Raw genomic sequence first — 9,634 nt, forward strand, 5'->3', positions numbered from 1 at the left:
GTTGAAGATGAAGGGCGTCCTTTGTTGAGGGTAAAGTGGATAAATGTCATTGTAGAATGTCATCTTTCAATGAGCTGAAAACAAACACGGAACAGTGCAAACAGTTATTCAGTACTTCTCGCTGACCAGAACGCTAACGCTGTCTGCAAACGTCATTGTCTTTGTTAAAAATAAAGACAGGAAAATCAAATCATGGTTTTTAGCTGGTTGTTTTTTTTTTTCACAAGAATGTTTTCATATAGACTAGTCATTAAAATGTGCATCCTTGAACAGCTTCTAATGTGTTCAAACTGTATGCTACTTTATCTTTATGATATTTTTCAAAATATTATATTTAATATTATTCTAGGCAAAATATGATAAACCATAGCGTTGTGGAAATCCCGTGGATTACATTATATATATACAGCTCTGGAAAAAATTAAGAGACCACTGCAAAATTATCAGTTTCTCTGGTTTTACTATTTATAGGTATGTGTTTGGGTAAAATGAACATTTCTGTTTTATTCTATAAACTACTGACAACATTTCTCCTAAATTCCAAATAAAAATATTGTCATTTAGAGCATTTATTTGCAGAAAATGACAACTGGTCAAAATAACAAAAAAGATGCAGTGTTGTAAGACCTCGAATAATGCAAAGAAAATAAGTTTGTATTCATTTTTAAACAACACAATACTAATGTTTTAACTTAGGAAGAGTTCAGAAATCAATATTTGGTGGAATAACCATGATTTTCAAGCACAGCTTTCATGCGTCTTGGCATGCTCTCCACCAGTCTTTCACATTGATATTGTCAGAGCAGAAGGAAGCAAGGCTTGATTCATGAGTCCTTCACAAAGACAAATCTGTCCGATTCCAGCCTTGCTGAAGCACCCCCAGATTAGTCCAATTTTCAGCTTTGCCCAACACCTGGTCGTCTAATGGTTAGACGGAGACCTGGAGAGGCCTACAAGCCACAGTGTCTCGCACCCACTGTGAAATGTGGTGGAGGACCGGTGATGATCTGGGGGTGCTTCAGCAAGGCTGAAATCGGGCAGCTTTGGCATGAATCAAGCCAAGTACATTTTAATATTCCACATAACATATTACTTTGAAAAACATAATATGTCTTTTTTTTTTTTAATACAGTCCTATTTGAGTATTTAAAATATGGTTATATTCAAATGCCAGCAACGGTGTGTTAATTTAACGAAGCGCCTAACGCCGCTCGGAACGTTCGCATTTTTAAATCCTAACGGTCTCTGCTCAGCTGAGTGGAATGTTCACGAGCCGGTTGCCTAGCAGCGTCTCCCCCTCCTTCTCTGCCCCGCCCTCTCGCCCTCTCTCGTTGCTCCAGCTAGGAGTTCAAATGTAGCTTCGTTATATTAGCGCAACTCTTTACTAACTTTTACAAATTAGCTTATTAGGGGCTTCGTGTTTTTAAGATGGTTCAAGTGTAGTCCGGGCAGACTGACTGGAGTAATTGACCAGAGACGATTCCCAGCCAGTACAACTGTGTTTATGCCCACGTTTCAAATAATGAAATTTATAAAAGCAAATCGCATTGTTTTATGTTTTCTTTACTTTTAAAGCTGAGAATCAAACACACTTCCGACAACTTAATAGCCCTGCTGGCTACGAACACGTATTGAGTCGGCTGTTTCCCATGACCCTGGTGATACCGAGTGTTTTCCTAGTATCAGCGTCGGCATTACCATGTGTTTGGCATGCTTGCTGTACACTCTAGCATTGCATAATAAGCTGACATTACTCCAGGACTTCGTGGTGCAACGGTAGCGCGTCTGACTCCAGATCAGAAGGTTGTGTGTTCAAATCACGTCAATGTCAAAGCTGTCTTTGTTTCTATTCCACACTATTTCATTTTTTAACGTATTTGAATGTTTCCGGACATTTATTTATACAATTTAGCCTATACAACATATTGATTGTATAGCGATCAAACAGAGATTTATTGTATTGCGATTCATTTTTATGTTTCATTTGATACAGCACAATAAACTAAAGTGAATCTGAAATTACTGTTGACCAGTCTTCATTGACACAGTTGGGTAATAAAGTCATATTAACACTTCCTTGCATGAGATAGAGAACATAGCTATAGAAATACTAGTTTTGAAGAAATTTAAAGTACAGCAAGTAATGATTGGTACCTTTAAGCTTAACAGACCTTTAAGAATTAACAACGACTTTCAATGTACACGTTTTAGAGCTCAGCGTTTGTTGAGGCAGTTCAAGCGCTGCACTTTCAGGCAGCCAGTTCCAGTGTTTGCCTTTTGGACTTACTCTGGAAGGAATACAAAAAAAAAAAAAACATTTGTTGAGAACCGCATTTGGGAGAAAACAACAGTTTCGAAACGCATTTGTAAATTCATCGGATTCTATTATGGTGTTGCCGAGCTGTTGAACGTTTCTCATTACAGGTTTACTGGATTGCCAAAAAGAATGCTACCTCGAAACACTTGCCTTGTCAAGCCGAAATAGCTCAGTTGGGAGAGCGTTAGACTGAAGATCTAAAGGTCCCTGGTTCGATCCTGGGTTTCGGCCAACAACAAGACAATATTTGTTTTGTATTATTTTGAACTACAAAAAAAGAGCACATTTATCCTTCAGCGTAATTGGATGAAATAACAGCGTATCAGAGTGCCATTTTCTAATGTGATTAAGAAATGCAAAAAGCATCGTCCCTGGGTGGGCTTGAACCACCAACCTTTCGGTTAACAGCGGAACGCGCTAACCGATTGCGCCACAGAGACCAACCTGTTAAGCCGCCAAAGCATACGGGAGTGATTGGCAAGGCGAGATGCTGCAGAACGTGATCGAGGGAGCAGAACACAGCAGAACCTGAGATCACATCTAAGATGAAAGCAAGATGGGCAGGAAAGTCTATGTAATCCTTTATGGCAGCACAGCATATGTCGTTTTGTTACATAACACCCTGGGAGACAACAGAGCAGTGTGTGTAAATAGCTACAATGGAAACCATATACTTACGACTTAATTTTGATACAGAACTGTGGTCATGTGTAATCTGTTTTCATTATGATAATAAAGCTAGAGTTCAGTGGATTATATTTGGAATCTTTGGTTCTGTCATTCAGTATATTCTCAAATAAGATGACAAATTAATAGCTCAGTTGGTTACAGTGAAAGTACCATGCACCAGTCAGCCCGGCTAGCTCAGTCGGTAGAGCATGAGACTCTTAATCTCAGGGTCGTGGGTTCGAGCCCCACGTTGGGCGTCCTTTTTAAATACAAATTGAAGATGTTTCTTCGAGACAACGGAGCAATGTCTGATTCTGTTCACATTGTATACATTATTGAAACAACATTACTTATTGGTCATTGTCAAATAGCAATTGCTATTGTAAAATGCATGCATCGTTTATAGCTATAACGATATTGAAATAAATAATCTAACTTTTTGGGTTGACTTCAATCCGATTCTTTTTTTTACAATTGTCTTAACATCATTCATGGAGCAACAGTTGGTATGTGCGTAAACCCAATCCGGCCTTGATACGAGAACCCTAGTGTGTGCTGAAATAAATAATGCGGTTTTCTACATTAACAAATGCAGCTTATCAGAATGCCAAGTGGTCTACGGCGCCAGATTCAAGGACTCTGTCTTTCCAAAGAATTTTGTGTTCTGGTCTCTGAATGGAGGCGTGGGTTCAAATCCCACTTTTGACAGTTCAATTTTACATATTTTTAAATAGAATACATTTCTTTATTTTACTAGAAAAGATTGTTTTAAGGAAATCAACAGCTGATACCAAACTGTTGTCAGCACTCAATACCATTTTAATTTCCATTTTAAATCCAAATAAAATAGTGTTCCTAAGACAAATTGCATTTTTGTTGTAAACAGACTACTTGTTAACCTCACTGAAAATATTTTGTGTCCAAACATGTTATTTAACTTGATTGTTTTAATATTCCAAATAACATATTACTTGAAAAACATCGTCTACCACTGGATCGTGGTCTCAGGCTGGGATGCGAACCATTGAGAACAGTATAAACAATCTATTACTAGACGCAGCTTACAGGAGAAATGCCCTCGTTTAACATGCTAGGATGATCGACTTCGGCATTCTCCAACTGCTGTTTACATTTTCTAACACGTTATGAGGAAGAACAATATTTTGGTGTCCAAACATGTGTTATTTAATTTGATTGTTTTAATATTCCACATAACATATTACTTTGAAAAACATAATATATTTTTTAATACAGTCCTATTTGAGTATTTAAAATATGGTTATATTCAAATGCCAGCAACGGTGTGTTAATTTAACGAAGCGCCTAACGCCGCTCGGAACGTTCGCATTTTTAAATCCTAACGGTCTCTGCTCAGCTGAGTGGAATGTTCACGAGCCGGTTGCCTAGCAGCGTCTCCCCCTCCTTCTCTGCCCCGCCCTCTCGCCCTCTCTCGTTGCTCCAGCTAGGAGTTCAAATTTAGCTTCGTTATATTAGCGCAACTCTTTACTAACTTTTACAAATTAGCTTATTAGGGGCTTCGTGTTTTTAAGATGGTTCAAGTGCAGTCCGGGCAGACTGACTGGAACATCATTACAGTATACCGCACTGCGCTCAGCTTTGTGTGGCGGCTGATACACAAAATAATGAACGACTGTTCATTATTTTGTGGCATACAAACATTTTCAAGATCGCAGTGGTGGTAATGTCACGGGTGTCGAATGTGTTGATTATTATTTTATTCAGTATTATCACTTATGATTTTTGAATTTTAATTGGATTGGTTTTCCTTTTTTTGCATAGTTTGTTTATTTGAATTATTGTTTAATTTTTGAGCGTTAGATGCATTTTAAAGTGTATTTGTTCACTTAACCATACGTCATCCACTCTCTGGTCCAGACCTCCTCTTAGGGCTCCTGTCCAGACGCCTGTTTGGACAGCCCTCTCCATAGGGTGCTGCGCTTCAGCTGAAGGCCTCAGGAGAGATCCTGATATCCTGACATAAACCACGAACGCAAAGGTTCTTGTCAGTACCTCTTTTCAAATGTCTTCAATCACCAAGTTCCGCAGTCCTCCCAGAGTGAGTCCACGAAAAAAAATAACAAAACGAAACTGACACTGTCCGTGCACAAAAAAAAACCCCAACCACTCGCTGTCTAATCTCGTCCTCTTTATTTTCGTTTACTTCCCTCGGCTTCTCTCTCTTTCCTATTCCGGTATCTCCTAGTTCCATGCTCCCAGTCTCTTAGTTCCTCACCCTTTTAATACCTCAAAGCCCTTTTAATTCCAGGTGTGTACAGGTACCTGCAATTGTTTGGGGCGGGACCTGAGGTCCGTGTGCACCGTGCTTGTGATAAACAAAACAAAAAAATACTTTAATTACGAACTCCGTTTCACCCGTGCACCAAACAAAATAGACAAATAGCAATCAACACAGCAAAAAACACAGTGCAAACATTAGATGAGAAAAGCCCCTTTGTGCCAGTGCGCATTCAGAGGAGACGCGCTGAGAGAATCCGTCTTCTGTGTCACTCAGTACTGCCAGCTTTTCCCTATTGGTGATATATTGGTCAGCATAGCTGCTTTCCAAGTAATTGACCAGAGACGATTCCCAGCCAGTACAACTGTGTTTATGCCCACGTTTCAAATTATGAAATTTATAAAAGCAAATCGCATTGTTTTATGTTTTCTTTACTTTTAAAGCTGAGAATCAAACACACTTCCGACAACTTAATAGCCCTGCTGGCTACGAACACGTATTGAGTCGGCTGTTTCCCATGACCCTGGTGATACCGAGTGTTTTCCTCGTATCAGCGTCGGCATTACCATGTGTTTGGCATGCTTGCTGTACACTCTAGCATTGCATAATAAGCTGGCATTACACCAGGACTTCGTGGCGCAACGGTAGCGCGTCTGACTCCAGATCAGAAGGTTGCGTGTTCAAATCACGTCGAGGTCAAAGACGCCTTTGTTTTTATTCTGCACTATTTCATTTTTTAACGTGTTTGAATTTGACTGTTTCCGGACATTTATTTAAACAATTTAGCCTACACAACATATTGATTGTATAGCGATCAAACAGAGATTTATTGTATTGCGATTCATTTTTGTGTTTCATTTGATACAGCACAATAAACTAAAGTGAATCCGAAATTACTGTTGACCAGTCTTCATTGACACAGTTAGGTAATAAAGTTATATTAACACTTCCTTGCATGAGATAGAGAACATAGCTATAGAAATACTAGTTTTGAAGAAATTTAAAGTACAGCAAGTAATGATTGGTACCTTTAAGCTTAACAGACCTTTAAGAATTAACAACGAAGACATAGAAATGGGGCACATAAATCGGCAGGATGTGAACATGCAGGAAAATACACCAACAGATTTCAAACTCATCACCTTAACCACTTGGCCATGATTACTTTCGTTAAAGTTCTAAGATCTATAAACATATCACAGACAAAGAACACATACACAGTTCATTTAATAATAATGACGAAACCACAATCCCTGGTTTAGGAGGCCAAGGGCTTTATCTTTTGGTCTTTCCTGGCACAATTTTAAAAAAACCTGATTTGATTAAAAACCTAACGTTTTAGAGGTCAATTGTGGATTTGAATGTGTCCAGTAATGAGCACTTGTACTTGATTGTGAAATTTAATATTAATTAATTGCCTTCAGTTAATATTTTAGAAAAACTATTTTGCTAACAGAAGAAAAGCAAGCTAGCAGAGGATGGGTTCGATGCATCGACCTCTGGGTTATGGGTCCAGCACGCTTCCGCTGCGCCACTCTGCTACAGCTGCCTCATGACTGAATTACCAAGCAGCAGAAAAAAAAAAACTGAACTCATCGTTTTAACCAGCCACACGGCAGTGGCCGGGCGAACCATGGAAACGTTTTCTTTTCTCCCAAATACATTATGCAAAGTATGCAACAAATCCAATATTCTTTCTCTAAAGCATCTTAAATCGTGGAAAGCGCTCTTTGTTTAAAATTACACTGAAGACTTATTTTGTTCTTCCAGGCTTACAATTAGATATTTTCTTGTTTTTAAGTAGATTTTGTGAAGCGCATATGGGGCGCGATAGAAAATATATCTGATTAATTGATTGATTGATTGAATGTTAGCCTGCGTTCGGTCTGGCAGGTTTAATTCTTCAAAAGACAACGCCGAAGGGTCTGATAAATGACACTGTAGTTTCTATTCCACTCTATATCATTTTTTTAACTTGTTTGGATTTGAATGTTTCCAGACATTTATTTATTGAGAGGAACGGTAGTTCCTCGTACAAGTTAGGAAAACTTGTTTGAAACTACCGAGAGTCTCTAGTCAGCTCAAAGAGTTTAGCTGTTTTCACCAGCTGTTTGCAGCGGCAAAACTAAATCACTTAGAATTACCATCTGTACCAGTATCAAAAGACTGAAACTTTCTTACCTCAAATGTGAAAAAAACGTACATACCTCTTATACACAATGAGATATAAGTCGTCAAATTCTTCTTCCTCTTCCGTCTACTTTTTAAGGGTGTGTAGCGACTATTCAAACAGAAAAGCTAAATAACTGGACATCTACCAATCCTGTGATTTCACATGTTGGTCAACGTCAAAACATACCAGGGTGTGCAAGCAGTTTGATATCCACACCATTTATATTAAACACATTATTTATGTTTTAAAACAGCACATATCGCAGAAAAAAAAAACATGGTTTGAACTAGAAACATGGCGTTCTTGAAGAGCACACGACCTTAGCTCGCTGCGCCACTGCGCAATTGTTAAAATACATTCATTTTTTAAACTTACATCCAAGCCTGACCAGCTTTCACTGAAAACCTGAAGGTGCTGCTCGATTCTAGAAATTTTTGATTTCCTGTTTGAAAATTTCTAGTTTCCTGTTTGTTTGGTCGATACCATAGAATGGAATTGCACACAAGAGTGGCATGTTGCTTCCTTGTCTACATCCCTGAACTCTGATAAATTGTAGTTCCTCGTTTAATTAAAACTAAATAAATTAATAATTTATTTGGTAGAAATAAATAAATGATTTAAACAAATGCATAGAGGAATACATACATTTAGAAATACATAAATTTAGAAATAAATGTAGCAATAAATAAATGTAGCTATATATAAAGATATATATTTACAGAATGATGCAAATGTATTTGGCTCTATTCACATCCCCTCACATTTAAAATCCTCCACAGGTTGGGTGCCTCTCAACTGAGATTAAGGTTGATACTGTATAAATGTAGAACCAATCTTTCCAGATGAAGGAGACCATTCATTTTTAAATACATGTAATTCGATTTTTGTATTGGTATTATTTGTATTGAGGCAGGGAGGCTGCAGTTGTTTCTAAGCGACAATGAATCTGGAATAACATTCTTAGGGTTCGTGTCATACGACTTTGTGTCATCAAAGCTGTTTTTGGTGACGTTCAGTGGATTATATTTGGAATCTTTGGTTGTGTCGTTCAGTATTTTCTCAGACGACAAATTAATAGCTCAGTTGGTTACAGTGAAAACATACTTCCACCAGTCAGCCCGGCTAGCTCAGTCGGTAGAGCATGAGACTCTTAATCTCAGGGTCGTGGGTTCGAGCCCCACGTTGGGCGTCCTTTTTAAATACAAATTGTAGATATTTCTTCGAGGCAACGGAGCAATGTCTGATTCTGTTCACATTGTATACAGTATTGCAACAAAATTACTTATTGGTCACTGTCATATAGCAATTGCGATTGTAAAATGCGTGCATCGTTTATAGCTATAACGATATTGAAATAAATAATCTAACTTTTTTGGGTTGGCTTCAATCCGTTTCTTTTTTTACACTTGTCATTACATCTTTCATGGAGCAACAGTTGGTATGTGCATAATAAACCCAATCGGGCCTTGATACAAGACAACCCTAGTCTGTGCTAAAATAAATAATGCGGTTTTCTACTGTAACAAACGCAGCTTGTCAGGATTCTATTATGGTGTTGCCGAGCTGTTGAACGTTTCTCATAATACACGGGTTTACTGGATTGACAAAAAGGCGATCGACAAAAAACCACCAACCTTCGGTTAACAGCCGAACGCGCTAACCGATTGCGCCACAGAGACCAACCTGTTAAGCCGTCAAAGCATACGGGAGTGATCAGCAAGGCGAGATGCTGCAGAACGTGATCGAGGGAGCAGAACTCAGCAGAACCTGAGATCACATCTAAGATGAAAGCAAGACGGGGCAGGAAAGTCTATGTAATCAATTATGGCAGCACAACATACGTCGTTTTGTTAGATAACAACCTGAGAGCCCAACAGAGCAGTGTGTGTAAATAGTTACAATGGAAACAAAATACTTACGATTCAAATGGGAATCTTCATCAGATTTTAAGAACACGTTTGATATACTTTACACTGCAAAGGAGGAAGGCAGGTGTAACACCTCCGTGGTCATGGAAGAGTAAAAACACACCACAAACCTGCCTTTAATTACAAAATATCACAAGATGCAGCAAGTGTTGAATGTAAAAGTATTAATGTAGCCTGACTACACCAGTTCAGTGCGATAAGGCACAGAACAGATTACAGAAGATCCTTTAGGTTCTTTTTATTCAGATAACAGATCTAAAAATGTAGGAACAAGGTCACCAAGAAAATCA

General features: G+C 38.4%; 4 non-coding genes across 4 annotated transcripts; all 4 read left to right on the forward strand.

Annotated features, from left to right (window-relative positions):
• The first annotated feature begins 2,475 nt into the window (after positions 1-2,475).
• Positions 2,476-2,548, forward strand: trnaf-gaa (transfer RNA phenylalanine (anticodon GAA)). Its single transcript has one exon. It is a non-coding gene; the product is annotated as a tRNA-Phe (tRNA).
• Positions 2,549-3,170: 622 nt separating this feature from the next.
• On the forward strand, positions 3,171-3,243 carry trnak-cuu (transfer RNA lysine (anticodon CUU)). Its single transcript has one exon. It is a non-coding gene; the product is annotated as a tRNA-Lys (tRNA).
• A 2,627-nt stretch (positions 3,244-5,870) lies between these two features.
• trnaw-cca (transfer RNA tryptophan (anticodon CCA)) lies at positions 5,871-5,942 on the forward strand. Its single transcript has one exon. It is a non-coding gene; the product is annotated as a tRNA-Trp (tRNA).
• A 2,590-nt stretch (positions 5,943-8,532) lies between these two features.
• Positions 8,533-8,605, forward strand: trnak-cuu (transfer RNA lysine (anticodon CUU)). The gene has a single exon. It is a non-coding gene; the product is annotated as a tRNA-Lys (tRNA).
• Positions 8,606-9,634: the final 1,029 nt, after the last annotated feature.

The sequence above is a fragment of the Acipenser ruthenus genome, chromosome 32 (genome assembly GCF_902713425.1).
Source record: "Acipenser ruthenus chromosome 32, fAciRut3.2 maternal haplotype, whole genome shotgun sequence".
NCBI lineage: Eukaryota > Metazoa > Chordata > Actinopteri > Acipenseriformes > Acipenseridae > Acipenser > Acipenser ruthenus.